The sequence below is a fragment of the Lactuca virosa genome, chromosome 7 (assembly GCF_052849685.1).
Source record: "Lactuca virosa cultivar CGN04683 chromosome 7, Lactuca_virosa_CGN04683_v6, whole genome shotgun sequence".
NCBI lineage: Eukaryota > Viridiplantae > Streptophyta > Magnoliopsida > Asterales > Asteraceae > Lactuca > Lactuca virosa.
Window position 1 is genome coordinate 22,516,701 of NC_136432.1, and position 18,677 is coordinate 22,535,377.

The window sequence follows — 18,677 nt, forward strand, 5'->3', positions numbered from 1 at the left end:
CATTTATCGGAAATAAAATTTGCAATTATAAAAAATCTCAACTTCCTTTTAACCATAGTGTGTAAACTAAAGCAAGGAAACAACCATTTGGTTTTTGGCTAACTTCATAGTTAAACGACCAATTAAAATAAGAAAAAACTAATTTTCCAATATTCGAGAATTACCATCAACTCGCATCTACACATAAAGGACATTAAACCATACAACATCGATAAAACACCAAACCACTCATTCCTTTAGAACCTTGTATATCTTGAACATTGACTTTTTACACAATAGATGCAAACCCGTACTTTAAGCTTTTTCTTAAGAAGCGTTGGAACTTTGAATCTCTAGGCTCACCCTTTTAAGCTTTCAATTGGCCACAATTGATTTTATTGACGATCATTAGGCATGAAACTTGAATGTTAGTAAATATTAAGTGATAGTCAAACATTTTTATTTTTTAGTGCGGTTGAATAAAGTAGTAAGAGAATATTTATAAAATTCACCAATCATGTATTCTGAGCAGCTAGGTTTTATCATCAATGCACAGTTGCTCATACTAAACTTTGTCCAATTAAGGACTTCTTTGGAATTAACGCTTTTTTAAAACTGATATCATATCGGCTTTAGCCAAGCAAGCAAATTCTTGAAAAAAATATTCAGATCATTATTCTTTTTCATATCATTTTTTTTTCGAAATTTCTTTTAGTGTGCTATTTGTTAGATTCTCCTTCCATGGTCGGCATCTTAGGAATATGAAGTAACATGTATAAGTATATATTATAACTGAATTTATCTTTCTCTTGTAGTTTAAACTCTATCCATTTGTCAAAATTGAAAGCTAAAATACACAAAATCAACTCCTGTTAAATTGATCTAGAATTAATACCGATAATAATCAAACAAAAATTATAAATATTGATAGATAGCTATAAAATGAGTCAGTAAATGAATTACCATCTTAGTACATCACTTTCAAGAAGAATCTTCCATACACCTAAATAGAGAATAAATTCAAATACGTCGTCGTGGTCACCGCACAACACATACAAACCAAAACCAATTATTGCTAATTGTTAGAGATACTAATGGATCACATATGATAAACCTACTAATGTTTTCTTTATTTTTCAACAAAAAATACCATTAATTAACATAACTAAACACAATTAAAGAGCATTCCACACCAAATAAAGTGAAGTTTTTAAATATGATAAATCGACGATAAACATAAAATATGAACTAATAAGTGAACAAAATTGTTAAGTCACCTCCTATGGACTGGATTGTTATGCACCATTGCCTGGTAAAATTTTTGGGCAAATGTCATATTAGCCCATCGAACTTTTCGCGTTTTTTTTAAAAGGTCGCTAAACTATTTTTTTTGCACATTAAAGGAATATAATTTCATTTGACCGTTTTAAAATACCCTTATGTAACCTTTTACCGGGTTGAAAAGTAATGTACATGCCACGAGGGAAAATGTCGGTGACACGTCATTTAATGAAATGGCCACGTGTGGTACACTTATATTAATTTGTTATAAAATAAATTGTTTGCTTTATACAATCCCCTCCCCCTCATTGAAGAAACCCCTCCTCGTTGATAAAACCCTCGTCCCACCATAGTAACTGAAGATCGATGGCTATATTCCTCTCAATCAAAGTTCATTTCCAAGGTGTGTTCATCAACAAACCTTTTTGCTATTCTGATGGTGTTCATCATGTGTTCGACAACGTCGATTTTGCTGGTATGTCATATAATGAGTTTGTGGGTTTTCTTGAACGATTCACACAAGAGAAGTGTGAGAAACTTTATTATTGTCAACCCAATTTACAAATTCCAGAAGGTTTAACCTTGATTTCGAATGAACTTCAATATCAAGAATTTATATACATTGCTTATCAATGTGGAGTACAAGTTCCTGTTTACATGGACCATTTTGGTACTACTGTGCACGTAAGTAAGGCAAATGAAAATGAAAATGAGGATAATTGTTCTGTGAAGTCAAACATGTCAATCGAATGGGAAGAAGGTATTGACCTAATTGACTTCATGAGTCCACAAGAAAGCAACATGGAAGGAGTAACCTATGAAGGAGTAAGTCAGGAAAATGGAAATGAGGAGGCCACAGAAGGTGATCCAAAAGATGATGAAGATGATAATGTACCAGATGTGAAAGGAAAACCGATGTTTAATGAAGACATACCTTGGAAGAAGCAATTGCCAATTCTAGGTATGAGGTTCACCAACCCTCAACAATTAAAATTTATGATTTGTAATTATGTTGTAGCAAATGGGTATCAATTGTACTTTGAAAAAAACGACAGTAAAAGGTTATTGGTTAAGTGTAGTACTGGTCAATGCATATTTAGGCTGTGGGCATCATGGATGAGTGAGGAGCAGTCATTCCAAATCAAGTCCCTTATCATTGACCATAATTGTGCAAGAAATTTTAAGTTAGGGTTAATTGTCAATTACAGATGGATTGGTAGTCATTTCACCAGGGAAGTTATTGAGAATCAGAAATTCAATGTTAGGATGTTAAAGGAGGAAGTAAAGACTAAATTTGGCATAGAGGTTAGTATGGGATAATGTAGGAGAGCTAAACAACATGCAATGTCTCTTTTTGAAGGTACCATAGTGGAAAATTATGCAAAGTTGTGGTCCTATGGTGAAGAGATAAAAAGGTCTAATCCAGGGTCAACAGTCAAGTTGTCTGTGAACTCTATGCCAGATGTGAAAACTTACTGTAGCAGGATATATATATGTTTTCATGCATTAAAGGAGGGTTGGAGAAGTGGCTGTAGAAGGATAATAAACTTAGATGGGTGTTTTCTAAAAGGAATATGTACTGGTCAGTTATTATGTGCTGTTGGTAGGGATGGTAACAATCATATATACCCAATAGCTTGGGTTGTAGTTTGTGTTGAAAATAAAGACAACTGGAAATGGTTATTAGAAAACTTGAGACAAGATCTGCATCTTGAAGGTGGGTTTGGTAATACATTGATGTCAGATCAACATAAGGTATGTTTCTACTTTATAATGTCATACCTAATTTCTTTCAAATGTGATATACTTCTAAATATTATGATGATGTAAATGCAGGGGATAATTGAAGCAGTTAAAGATTTATTTCTAGAGATAGAACATAGTCAATGTGCCAGGCATGTTCTTTCCAATTTCAAGAAGAAATTCCCTGGGGATCAATATGAGAAATTATTTTGGAAGGCTGGTAAGGCCTCAACTGAACCTCTTTTTAATTCTGCAATGAAAGAGATTCAAATGATTAGCCCTGCTACTTATGTGCATCTTATGGGAAGGAATCCAAACTTATGGTCAAGAGCATTTTTTCAAATAGGAAGGGGGTGTGATGCAGTTGAGAATGGGTTGTCTGAAAGCTTTAACAATGTTATATCGGATGCTAGGAAGAAGCCAATTATTTCAATGTTGGAGGATATTAGACTATATGTGATGCAGAGGATGTGTAGTTTAAGGCAGAAAGGAAGTGGATGGGGACACTTTGATGTATGTCCAAACATAAGGCTTGTCATAAATGAATTGAAGATCCAACAAAGGTACTTTAATATTCACCATAAATCAATTGAATATCCAACCAATGTACTTTATTAGCCATGCTAACTGTGATTATTTGTAGGTAGTGGCAAGTGCTTCCTAGTGGCCTGAATACATTTGAAACAAGAAACTTAGGAGAGTCTTATGGAGTTGATTTGGAAAAGAAAACATATACTTGTAGGATTTGGCAAATGAATGAGTATGGGTGAGTACACTCAGTGGCAGCCATTAGTTATGTAAATAGAGATGTAGAGGCATTTGTTGATCCTTTATATCGTGCTTGCATATATATGAACACCTACAAGTACTCAATAGGAAGCATGAATGGGAGTGCAATGTGGCCTCCAACAAACTACATACCACCTTTGCCACCTCTGAAAAGGAAAATGCCAGGGAGACCCATTACTAAGAGAAAGAGGGACGGTACTGAGGTTAGTGGATCACACAGAGTATCCAAGGCAGGGAAAAAGATGGTCTGTGGTGTTTGTAAGAAATCAGGCCACAATAAGTCAACTTGTGATGCAGTGTCAAAGGCATAAAAAAGTCAGGTCAAAAAAAGGAAGGCAGAAGGTGAAGGTGAAACTAGTGCATTAAAGAAAGGGAAGAGTCAAGGGCAAAGGGCAAAGGGGGAAAAAGGAAAGGGTGAAGGTGATACTGGAAGTGGAATTGGTTTCAAAACGGGAGAAGGTGAATGTGGTCAACAAGTGGTGTGACTAAGAAGAATGGTAAAGAAGTAGGTACATTGAAATTAAGGAAAAAGTCAGAGAGGATACTAAAGAAAAAGTTGGCAAAAAAGGTTGCAGGCAAAAACGGTGAAGGTGATACATCAAGCAAACCAATGGACTTGGATTAAAGTTGTTTTGTTTTTGGAGTATGTTAGTTACAATGTAAGGTCTTTATTAAATGTGTCTTGATGTTATGGTCTTGTTTAGTTTGTTAACGTGTCTTTAAAACACCAAGTTATGACATTAATGAATGCATGGATGTATGATGTTTGTTATTCGTTTGAAACATGAATGTTAGTTTCTTTAGTTTAAAACATAACATGAATGTTTGTTTATAATTGTACTTCCAAGGTAATTCGACATAACAACTAACAATCATATAACAATGTACTTCCACATAACAATGTGGTAGCACATGGGCACATTTCATTACAAAGCATAACATCATATGTAAAGCAAAACAATGGTTATAATAGGAACTACATTTCATTTCATTCATCCATTACAACTGAGGTTATTGTCTTACCAAAACCCCCCCAAAAAATTGGTTCTAAAAACCAATACATCGTCAATGGGCACCACTAGTCAAAATAACCAACAACACATAACCTAATACATACATATAATACTAGCAGATGACGAAATTAGACAAAAAGAAACAACCTTCGACAACCCTGATAACCCAAAAGAGACTAGTCGACATCGTGCTAGCTACGAACTAAACTACACCCACCAAAATCCCCATCCACTGCTGTCGACGCAAACACGAACCCCGATCAACGACATCACTGCAACTCCAACAACACCCATCATGCTCACTATCCTTTTCAAGTAGCGTATCTCCTCCCTAAAATCGCCAAGCTGTTGTCGCACCTCATCTCTCAATTCCTCCATCTGCACTTGGATTTCCATGGCGTGAAGTTCAGAATTAGTTGGTAAGTCTAGTTCCGAAGCTCTAAAACCACCATAAGAGAAGCTTTGTTCTGAGGCCATCACCTTGACTTATAGGTGGGAAAAAAACGAAGTCGGTGGTATTATGTGAAGGTTACGGATTAGGGTAACAAAGTGGTGGGGAAGACGGATTTAGGGGAAGACGGATTTATAAGGGGGGCCATTAACGATGACTTGGCAATTCTTGGGGACCAAGATTACAACAGTAATATTCCATGGTGGTGCCACATGTCACAAAAATATGGGATAAACCTTTTACAATCGGTAAAAGGATGTAATTAAATGGTAAAATGAAAGTATATTCCTTTAATGTGCAAAAAAAATAGTTTAGTGACCTTTTAAAAGAAATGCGAAAAGTTCGATAGGCTAATATGACATTTGCCCTAAAAAATTTCATTGCAAAAACTTACATGTAGTAATGAAATTTGTTATCATTTGTTAGAAATACAATGTTATTTTGGGTAGAGTGCACACTAATCATGGACTGTTTCACATTACCATTTGTAACAGACATAAGCAAAAGTAAAATGACGTAATAAAAAAATAATGAAAAAAATAGATTGTTATTTCCTATATTTAATCCTAAACTTACAATATATGCCCTTTCTTATTCCGGCTTAGCCAAAACAACCATGCTTTCTTTGGGTATAACACCAAGCATGCACCAAAATGAACAACGCTTTGCTATTAGCTTTCATCTTTCTCTTTATGTGTAATTTAGTTCACAAGTATTAATAGCCAACGATCGAAATCAAAATATCGATTTTCATATAAATGAACTCTAGTTATTCAACAATCCAATAACATTACCCATATGTATTTTCACTAAGGGAAAGTGGGTCTTTCGTTTATGGAAACATGACCAACTGTACAACCATTACTGCCTAAAACACCACAAAATGCTGACATTCTTTTCCAGTCAGCAAGTCCAAAAACTCAAGGGTTTGAAAAGGAAAATTAAGAACAAAGTTAAAATTAATCTTAACAACATTGAAAACATCAACATATAAAAATTTATCATCAAGAAATAAATGGTGTGACCCTATGAGATCATATATTATTAGCAATATCATTCTATAATGACTCTTGGGCATACTAGATCTCTCAATCTCCCACTTGCACAAGACTCATCATAGATTGATATAGACAGTGGTGAACGTCTAGCAACATTTCACTACCCCCAATAGCATATGACGAAGAATGTCATTCATCAACATCCAATTCCCAAAAGCTCTAATCTTCAATTGATGTATTAAGGTAAGTTTATCAATTATCCCTTTGTTACAGTCATCCTGTTGAACACAAGCCTTGGATCGCAATCAATCTCATTTGTAATTCAACTTTGGGTAATGTGCGTTAGATAGGGGTGGCAATTGTTGACACGACACGAAAAAAATACACGACACGAAACGAAATGGGAACAAAACTGAAATTCGAATTCGTGCTCGTGTCGTGTTCGTGTTAAGTGTAAAAAACACGATGTCGTGTCGTGTTCGTGTTTAATATTCGACACGAAATTGACACGATTTAGCATTTATTTGTCGTGATTTCGTCTTTGTCGTGTTTTTCGTGTTATGTATGATTAAATATTAATTAAATAAAATAATTTTTTTTATTATGTTATCTTTGTCGTGTCGTGTCGTGTTTGTCGTTTTTTAATCGGTTTGTTTTCGTGTTAGTTAAAAAAAACACGACATCGTGTCGTGTCGTGTTCGTGTTACATAAAACCTTGTCGTGTCGTGTCGTGTCAGACAAAAACACGACACGATGGCCCGATTTACCACCCCTAGCGTTAGATGTCTAACTCTCAACACATAAGAGGAACAAATCCCATCTTGACTACATAAGCCTCTTGCATAACTCACACCATACCCGAAAATGACTTTTATAACTGCCCGGTTAAGGAACATCATTTGGTCATATCAAAGCACAACATTCCCTACACGTAAGTCCCACTATGTGTCTCAGATGTTAAAGATACAATGATAATACCTTTTAATCAAGTATCACTCATAACTGCGATCTATGAGATGATCTTGATGCGGGTATGTTCAGTACTAGTTCTCTAACACGTACCTATGAAACTTGGTTACAACCACTTGCCTACTTTCATCTGTTGAGAGTCAACCAATCCATTTCATATTAGTCTTACTTCATAATTGCTCCCACAATCATGACCGACTATGAACCTTTAGAGTAATAAGATTATTCATGGATTAAACATGTTAATATAGAGCACAACAAGTATTAATGTAATGATCATATCCCAGTATATCAAAATATTATTTAATAGTTGTTGTACAATGTTCCAATATCCAAATACTAAATTCAAATCTAAATCCCATTTCTAGAATAATGAAGTCATATAGCTGAAGTGTGACTAATCATACTTAGCTCAAAGATGGACTTTATTAATGGGTCTGACTAAATTTAATTTGTATGAATTCTTCGAATACAATCATCTCCATATTTGACATTACTCTAAGTATAGTTAAATATTTAGGAGAATATAATTGGTGCTCTTATGTGACATAGAGTTTCTTAGCTTGATTAAGTACACTCTATTACTCACAAAAGATTTCTAGGTTATCCCATAATGGAAGGATTCAACATAGTTTTTCAATGATCTAGTTCATCCAATTATATTTGATTTCAACTTCTGAAAACTAGTGTATTCTTATTTATTAGATTGTGTTATTTTATTTTGCTTGGAGCTCATGCCAACTGAACTTACTCTTCATTCCATAATGAATCATAATCCAATTATAATTCATAATTATCTATATTTATTTAGAAATAAAAATCATATGTAGCTCTTTGCATTAAGATTTTGTTCTAAACTAATTATCTCATATACATTCTCTCGGCTCTTCTTAAGTACTTTTAGAATGTTTTCACAATCATCTAGTGACTTAACCATGTATTCAATTTTGTATCTCATGATATGACATAAATGATGGATTCATTTGCCAAGCAAATAGAATATAAATCATTTTATCTACCTCAAACCTATGTGCTAGATCCATTTGAGACAAACTCAAAAATGGTGTCATATGACAATGTCAAGAATCTTCCAAAGGAATATTGTATCTTGACCTCTTTCAAGATATTTTCATTTCATGCCAAAAGAATTTTAAAACCTTTAACATTCATCTTTATCTATCTCTTATAGATTTTACATTCCAAGAATGTATCTTGTTATTCCTAAGTCTTTCATTTTAGAAATACTTTTCGAGTTAAGGTGAAAAATACCTTGCATAGTCGGAATGTCATTTCAAATGATTAAGTATGTCTCTTTCATACAAGATTAGGAATATCACTATCCTCCCATTAGTTCTTAGTAAACATGCAAACGTCCTTTTTCATTTTGATATAAAAGCATACCTTGTATTTTTATATTAAAATGACTATTCCAGCCTTGAGATGTTTGCTTTATATCCACAAGTGGATCTTAAGCCTTACACATTTGGTTAGGATAACATGGATTAAGAAAAAACCTGCAGGCTAAGCTATATAGATATCTTCTAGTAGATGTCTATTAAGAAAAGCGGTCTTTCTTGAAATCTATTTGCTATATCTCATATTAAGAATATGAAGTTATAGTAAATAATATCCTTGTTGATCTAATAATAGCTACTTGTGAAAAGGTTTGATCATAGTCAATGCCATGAGTATGATAAGGACCATAGTCGATGACATGAGTATGAGAAAATCCTTATATAACAAGTATTACTAAATGTGTGTGTGTGTATATATATATATATATATATATATATATATATATATATATATATATATTCATGTATATATTCTTTCTAGAAGAATCTCTTACTCCTTCTAGCCTTGCTATAGAGAGGAAGATTAATCAAGCACATACTTGATTATTAAACACAGATTACATCTCAATGTTGATGACTCTAAGTCATTTGTCAGATCCAAGATCTGATATAACATTTTATGTTGTAAGCCAACAAACCCGGGAGAAATCCACTCATAAGCTAAGGGCCGAGAGGGGCAATCAAATCTCATGTTGTGCGCTCAAGGGCAATCCAGCCTCATGTTGTGGGCCCAATATGCATGCATTGTATATGTATAGTATGTGGGGTATTTTGGGAAAACCCACTAAGCTTTGTCTTACTGTTATTGATTTCATTGTTTTCAGGTACTTTTGATGATCGGGGCAAAGCGAAGACATGATCGTACACATCGTCCTATGGTTTTATGTTATGAGAGATTTACTTGATACTCTGGTTTTCTTGGACATGATTTGAAAACAATGGTTGTTATTTAATGAACTTTTGTGGAAATCTTTTAACAAAAATGAAAAATTTTATCATGGTTTTTGGGTTGTTACACAAAAGGATGATCTTTGCATTAAATAAAAAATGAAAGCACAATATATTCAGGCAAATGTGTAGAGAAAGTGAAATACCAATGTTTTGTGAATCGTTTTGGAGGGACAAGAATACCAATGTACCAATTTACTTTCGTTGGGTGAACACTGTCAAATATTGTCATCTATAATTTCGATCTTAATAGGATTTGGTGCTCTAGCCCTCTACCTAAATTCCTTTATTCTCATTCGTACATCCCATACTCCATCTCTGATTCCAATAAAAATAATACTCCTAAACCATGCATGTATCTACTAAGTCATCTGTTGTTTAGTGTTTTTTTTCATTTTTTCGTCTAATGTTGGGCACACGAGGAATTGTCATTGAAAATGGTCTTTTGCTTCAAGATTGTAACCCTTAATGTTTCCTTTACATATAGATCTTTACCGGTATTTGGTGTTATAATTGCTTTCATGGATACACCAAACTTGTGTTGCGCTCATGCACATCCATGATAGCTTGCCACATACTTGCAGCCATAGTAAAGGTGTGGCTTTTTTTTTTCAAATTTTGTTTGTTTCTAATTTTTGAGATTATGGTTAATGTTTTATTTCCATGATAGGGCTAAGGGTACTCATTAACAACAACTGATATACACTATGTTGATGCAAGATGGGAAATCATGTAGTGCTTCCCGTGTGTGATTGTCTTATTTAAGAACTCAATATAATTTGTAGTCTTATTAGGTTTTTATATTTATCTCTCTCTCTCTCTCTCTCTCTCTCTCTATATATATATATATATATATATATATATATATATATATATATATATATATGCGTGTGTGTGTGTGTGTGGTAACATTGAGAAAGGTTTACAATTTGATTTTTTTAAATGCATAACCGTTTGAAGATTGTGGAGTAATTTAAAGACTCTCATTGCGGCATCAACGGTTTGGTTTCCACACAAGACTGTGGAGAAATTTAAAGACTCTCGTTGCGGCATCAACGGTTTGGTCACCACTTTAAATATCTGTTTAAGTTAAAATGTTAATGTAATACCATGAAATCTTGAAATAGAACCATAATCATTAGAAAAAAAAAACATTTAGTTACTTTTGGAAAATAACAAAAATTAAATTTAATGACCTCTTGAAATTGACCTGGAGTTGAACACCCCATTCAAGAATTGTTTTGGATCCAATCCATAGGAATCAATAGAAAATGAAAATATCTTATGATACACCAGATCCGACTCGGTTATTGATAGAGTAAATAAATCTGCCAGTTCTTGAAATCTCTCTTCTGATTCAAAATCGTGGCGTAACGAGTATCCTTCCATGTTTCAGTCATGGAATAGATGAAATAAATCAAAAAAATGGATTTTTGTTCAAAAATGAAATCTTGTTGGAACTGTCCATGTCCAGTTCATCCGTCGGAACCATATCATATCCCGAATATGATGAAATAGGATGAATTGAGACGGTATTTTGTAAATATGTAATTATCTTGAATAGATTAACCATTTCTTTATTTTCCGATTGCCTGAGAAAAGAAAGATGTGACATCCCCTAATTTCTCGGCCAGAAAAGACCGATTTAATTTATGCTTTTTAAAATCAAATCAGAGAAATCTTTATAAAAGATGTTGCGGAATTGGTCCCCAAAACAAAATATGATAAAAGTTTGTCAAAACCTTTCTTTAAGAAATATATAATGTCATTTCATATCAAAACTTCAGGATGTCATGTACCGATACAGACCAAAAGCATAAAGAAGACATTATAAGCCTTTCAACAGTTATATACAACTACTGGCCTATAATCCAAAAATCTCACGTCATCCTCCGACTAAGCTCGGGGTCCACTACCTGCAACATAAAAAGCTGAGTGGGTCAGACTTGGGAGCCTGGTGAGCATATAGGGTTTTCAACCCACAATAATAATAAACTTATTAAGTTCACCAATCAACAATAACCCTGATTACCCGTTCCCGTTATCCTCACTTTACGTCCCTAAACACTTATCACAAGGGACCTAGCCTAAAGAATATCATCGGGATGGACACTACTGCTAAGGGGTTTCCTCAGCCATACATGTCCTAAAGGCAACCATGAGGGGGGTTGGAGTACAGCGAATGAACACCCAAGTTCATTAACACCTACAGGTTGCGGGTCTGCTAGCGTTTCCCACTGGACTGTCTAGAAAAGTCCGTGGTCGTCATCCAAACTCCGCTAGATGACTAAATCACAAATCACATCGAGGCCTCTCATCACTTTATTTCATCACACACCAACTATCTACCCATGTTCTACCCAACATATATGTAGATAAAAATATATATACAGTTTAAAACTTGTATAAAACATCAACTCAACAGTCACCTCAAATAAACAATTAATATATTTACACATAGCACGTATTTTAAGGTAAATACTTCATATCTATGTGTAAAATGAAAGTGACTATACACTCACATGATTTGATGAAAATCGGACATCAATTCGTTTCCTAAAACGATCGTTTCTAATAAAACCAGGAGTTTTATTCAGAAACCGGGCTCTGCGAGGGTCGGGCTTCGAAACCGAAAAGATAAATTTTCCGGGCTTCTCGGGCTTCGTGGCATATTCCGGGGGTTATAATCGATACCGGGGCTTTGGGGGATGTTAAGATGAAGAAAATATGGAAAAAGGGGCTAAAAGTGACAAAACTCCAAAAGTAAGCGGGAAGGCTCGCATGCCCTCCTATTTATAGGGTCTGAAGTCGGCTTAAGGAGGGTGGGATCAGCAGGCGAGGGTGCGCAGGTGGCTGCACATGGGCTGCGCGTGCGAAGGCTCGGTGTCAGCCTCTGATTGGACCGCGACCTAGGGTCCGAGATAGGGGCTTCGTGGCTTCTTCTGCGAGACTCGGACACGAGGAATGGGACACGCGTCGGACAGCCATTGGACCACTTCGGATTTGCTCAGCAGCTCGGATGACTCAGCCTTATTTCGTACACGTGGCATGCTCTAAGCGAAGGTGACGTGGCCGAAGCCACCTATGCGAAATTTCTCGGTTTTCGCGCCAAAACTTCTAAAATCCATAACTTTCGCATACGAGCTCCGTTTTTGACGTTCTTTATATGCACGCGTAGGTAAAATTACGCTCTACAACTTTTTTTTAGACTTCGTCAGCTAGTTTTGACTTTAATTTTTATATTATTATATTTAACAGACCGGGACAGGAAATCCGTTAAAAATTCATAACTTCTTCATCCGACGTCCGTTTTCGTCAGACTTTTTACCGTTGTGCTACTAATGACGAGACCTTCAATTCTCGTTTAGGTCGTGTCGGCTAAAAATCACTCGATCTAAAATTCGAGTTTTTAGCTGTCTACTACTAAGCTGAAACTTCGAAAAATCATAACTTCCTCATACGAAGTCAGATTTGGGTGTTCTTTTTATACCTACTCTCGGTTTAACGAACACTACGAGTTTCGTTTAGATCACTAAGGCCAAAAAGTAGTTTATCAAAAACTCACTTTTTACGACATTCGGCCCCGTGCCGGTTTAGTCGCGAAACTTCGACAAGTCATTACTTCTTCGTTATAAATCGGATTTCGGCATTCTTTATATATCTGTAATCCTTGTCACACCCACTACAAGATTCTTAATAGATATCGACTTTATCTAATATTTAATTTTGACGCTCATTTTTAATCTTAATTAATTAAACCCTAATAATTAAGCATAAAACACATAATTCACATAATATTCACATAATTCCTTTTCATTTCTTCAAAATGAGTTACAAAGGTTAACCTAGACTATAATGTCAATATTAATGCCTAGCCTAGAAACACGGGCATTACAATTCACTCCCCCTTAGGATGATTCCGTCCCCGGAATCACACATCAGCAAACAAATGCGGGTAGCGACTCATCATGTCACTCTCCGTTTCCAACGCACAAGCACTAAATCGACCATCTTGCGTCGCAACTTCTTAGTCTTACGGTCAACGATTGCCTCAGGTTCTTCGATCAACCTCTTGTTTTCATCCAACCTTAACTCAGAAATCGGAATTATGTCGGGCACATCTCCCGTGAACTTTCTCAAATAGCACACATGAAAGGTATTATGAATACCCTCCAGTTCTTCCGGTAATTCTAGCTTGTAAGCTTGATTCCCGATCCTCTGAAGAACTTTAAATGGTCCAATAAACCTTGGACTCAACTTTCCCCTTTTACCAAATCTTATAAGTCCCTTCCACGGCGAGACTTTAAGTAAAACCGAATCTCCAACTTCGAAGGATATCGGTTGTCTTTTCTTGTCAGCATAACTCTTTTGTCGATCTTGAGCAGCTAACATCCTTTCCCTTATTACTTTTAACTTTTCAGCAGTTTGATGGACTATTTCAGATCCCATAAACGGCTTTTCCCCAGCTTCCAGCCAGCATGATGGCGTTCGACACTTTTCCCCATACAAAGCGTGATAAGGTGTCATCTTGATGCTCGAGTGGAAACTATTATTATAGGAAAATTCTACTAAAGGTAAGTGTTCATCCCAGTTACCTTGGAATTCTAGGGTACATGCTCTTAGCATATCCTCCAATGTTTGAATCGTTCGTTCGCTCTGACCATCAGTTTGAGGATGGTAAGCTGTACTCAAACATAACTTGGTACCCAATTCCTCTTGTAGACTTCTCCAAAACCTTGAGGTAAAACGGCTGTTACAATCGGATACAATCGTTAACGGAACACCTTGAAGCCTCACAATTTCCTTCACATAAGAATTCACAAGTTTATCCATAGACCATTTCTCGTTAGCGGCTATGAAATGCGCACTCTTAGTGAAGCGATCAACGACCACCCAAATCATGTCGTGACCGTTCTTTGTTCTGGACAGTTTAGTCACAAAATCCATGGTAATGTCCTCCCATTTACCCATGGGTACAGGTAAAGGTTCTAAACTCCCATACGGTTTCTGATGCTGTGCCTTAACCCTAGCACACGTTACACACTCGGCCACATACTTAGCAACATCGAGCTTCATCGTCGGCCACCAGTAATAGGGTTTTAGATCCCTATACATTTTCGTACTACCGGGATGAATCGAGTACATGGTCTTGTGAGCTTCTTCCATCAGAAGATCTCTTACTCCTCCCGTCCTAGGTACCCAAATCCTATCTTTGAATACCTTCAATCCTTGACCGTTTGTATCAAACACCAACGTTTCCCAAACGTTCCTCCTTTCGGTCATTCCTTTCTAAAGCTTCCTCCTGAGCTTTCTTTATACTTTCCACAATTGTCGAGACGACTTCAATTCTCAACGCTCTTGGCCTTCTCTTTTCAAGATTTACCTTTCGACTGAGAGCATCAGCAACAACATTTTCTTTACCAGGGTGGTAAAGTATCTCACAGTCGTAGTCCTTGAGTAGTTCCAGCCAGCGCCGCTGTCTCATGTTCAATTCCTTCTGATTAAAGAGATATTGAAGACTCTTTTGATCAGTGAAAAGTTTACACTTAGTACCATAAAGATAATGCCTCCATATCTTTAAGGCGAATACTACCGCTGCCAACTCCAGATCATGAGTGGGGTAGTTCTTTTCATGCTCTTTCAACTGCCTCGATGCATATGCTATCACTTTATCCCTTTGGGTTAGAACACATGCTAACCCAACTCCAGAGGCATCACTATAGACTGCGAAATCATCAACTCCTTCAGGTAACGAAAGAATCGGTGCTTCACACAGTCTCTTCTTTAACTTTTCAAAGGCTTTCTTATGCTTTTCATTCCAAGCATAAGTAGCTCCTTTGTGGGTCAAAGTTGTTAATGGAGTAGCGATCGAAGAAAAGCCTTGGATAAATCGGCGATAATATCCGGCTAATCCTAAAAAGCTTCGAATCTCCGTAGGACTTTTTGGTTGTTCCCACTTCATCACAGCTTCAATCTTTGCTGGGTCAACCATTATTCCTTCTTGGTTAACCACATGACCTAAAAATTGGACTTCTTGAATCCAAAATTCACATTTGGAGAACTTTGCATACAACTTCTCCTTTTTCAAAACTTCTAGTACTTCGCGCAGATGCTTCTCATGCTCCTGCTTGCTTTTCGAATAGATCAAGATATCATCTATGAATACTATCACGGATTTATCAAGGTATGGTTTACAAACCCTGTTCATCAAATCCATGAAAGCTGCTGGGGCATTGGTTAGTCCGAACGACATAACCCAAAATTCATAGTGTCCATATCTTGTTCTGAACGCAGTCTTCTCGATATCCTGCTCCCTCACCTTTAGTTGATGGTATCCGGACCTAAGATCGATCTTTGAGAAATAGATCGAACCTTGCAATTGGTCGAACAGGTCATCGATCCTTGGCAACGGATACTTGTTCTTTATCATCGCTTTATTTAGCTATTTGTAATCGATGCACATTCTCATGCTCCCGTCTTTCTTCTTTGCAAACAACACAGGGGCTCCCCAGGGCGATGAACTAGGTCAAATGAAACCTTTGTCCAATAACTCATGAAGTTGTGTCATAAGTTCTTTCATTTCGGTTGGTGCTAGTCGATACGGTGCTTTTGCTATCGGCGTCGTTCCTGGTAACGAGTCGATACGAAACTCCACTTGTCGATCAGGGGGCAATCCGGGAAGATCTTCGGGAAAGACTTCCGGATATTCACATACCACCGGAATATTCTTCACCTCCTTCTTTTCCTTCTTAGCATCGATCACGAACGCTAAATATGATGTACACCCTTTGGCCAAACACTTTCTGGCTTTCATTAGGGAAATGATTCCAGAATTTACTCTGCGTTTGTCTCCATACACCATAAACGACTCTTTCCCTGGCGGGTTTACTTTTACTATTTTCTGCCTACACAATATTTCGGCATCATTGGCGCTAAGCCAATCCATTCCTAAAACTATGTCGAAACCATTTAACTCGATAGACAATAATTCCTCGTGGAACTTATTCCCATCCAAGTCAATGAGGATGTTTTTCATACGATGGCTAACAGGTACAAACTTGCCACTAGCAATTTCGACTAATAAAACATTAACTAGTCTATCAACAGGCAAAGCTAGTTTTCTACCAAATTCATGCGAAATAAAGGAGTAATTGGCTCCAGAATCAAACAAAATTTGGGCAGACAATTCATTTACGAGAAAGGTACCTGAAGCGACATCGACTTCTTCTTTTGCAGCCTCAAGTGTCATCTGAAAGGCTCTCGCCTTCGGCTTTGGTGGTAGATTGGGCTTTGCTGCATCCTTCCTCTTTAGACAGTCTTTAAAAACATGCCCTTCTTCATGGCACTCAAAACATACCCTCTTGTCGGACGGACACACGTTGGCATAATGCCCAGTCTTTCCACATTTGTAGCAAGTCACCACCTCGCTACATTTCCCAGAGTGCTTTTTTTTGCACTTCTCACACCATTTCACTTCACCTCCTCCTCCTCCAAACTTCTTAGACTTAGAAAATGTGCTTTTCTTGTTGGAACCTGAAGTTCCTTCAAATTTTCTCTTTTCACCAACTTCCGCCCTCTCCAGACCCTTCTCTCTGATCTGAACCTCAACATTCTTAGCAGCCCAGATGGCGGATTTCAAAGTAGTTGCTTGCTTAACCATCGGACCAAAGTCCGCTGGTAATCCGAGGGCAAACTTGTTGACCTTAGAGAGTTCAGTTGGAACTAGGTAAGGAACAAGCTTCATCTTTTCCGTAAAACTAGCAGCGTATTCAGTAACGCTTATCTTTCCCTTCTTTAAATTCTGGAACTCATTATTAATTTCCAGAAGATCCTGCTCAGAGCAGTACTGCAATTTCAGTTGTACCACAAAATCTTCCCAAGACATCTGACTAGCTTCTCCCTTGGGCATCGAATCAGCTAGTAACTTCCACCAGCTCAACACACCAGACTTTAACAGAGGAATTGCAAGTGCAGTCTTTTGTTTGTTGCTGCACTCACAGCTTTCAAACATTGTCTCCATTTCGGAGATCCAATTCATGACTTCCACCGGTGTCGGACTTCCAGATAGACATGGTGGTTTAGATGCCATGAAATCTTTGTATTTGCACCCGCGTCCATCAACTCCTCCATCCTGGTTGTTTTGTCTAACTATCGGTGGGTTGGCTTGATTAAGAGTCCCACTGTAGTTCCCTCCTACTGATTGCCCTTCATTCAATACGGGCTGTTCAACAGGTATCGTAGTCTCTTCCCTATGCTGTTGTAGTAATCGTCTTGTCTCCTCCATCTGGCGATCTAACATCATCTGCATCATTGCTTGTACCCCAGCCATTGTCATTGGCTCAGGTGCAGCTCCTACAACAGGTACTTGGTCAACTACTGGAGGTTGAGGCCGTTGATCCCTGTTTCCGTTTGCATTTGCAACTCCACTGCTAGTTCTTGCCATTACAATCTATATACCGAATAAGGCGAATTTAGGTCTTTATCCTCGATAGGTATTTAAATTCCCTTATCACTCCGAAACGTTTACATGTTAGTTCTAATCTCGTAATCATACGCTTAGAATCCTACACACATAAGGTTTCCAGATCTGGTCGGCAACAGACCATAGATCCGAACAAATAATGGCACATATGGCAAACATATAGCATTTAGCACATAAGGGCATTTTAGGCATCTTTCCTAAAATAAACTAGTGCTCGTGTCTAAAATATGGTAGACACTCATCTCACAATCATCACTTAACATTCTAAGTTTAAGTCTAGAAATCCTACAATTTCTTAGTTCGCTTAAACTAATGCTCTGATACCAACTGTGACATCCCCTAATTTCTCGGCCAGAAAAGACCGATTTAATTTATGCTTTTTAAAATCAAATCAGAGAAATCTTTATAAAAGATGTTGCGGAATTGGTCCCCAAAACAAAATATGATAAAAGTTTGTCAAAACCTTTCTTTAAGAAATATATAATTTCATTTTATATCAAAACTCCGGGATGTCATGTACCGATACAGACCAAAAGCATAAACAAGACATTATAAGCCTTTCAACAGTTATATACAACTATTGGCCTATAATCCAAAAATCTCACGTCATCCTCCGACTAAGCTCGGGGTCCACTACTTGTAACATAAAAAGCTGAGTGGGTCAGGCTT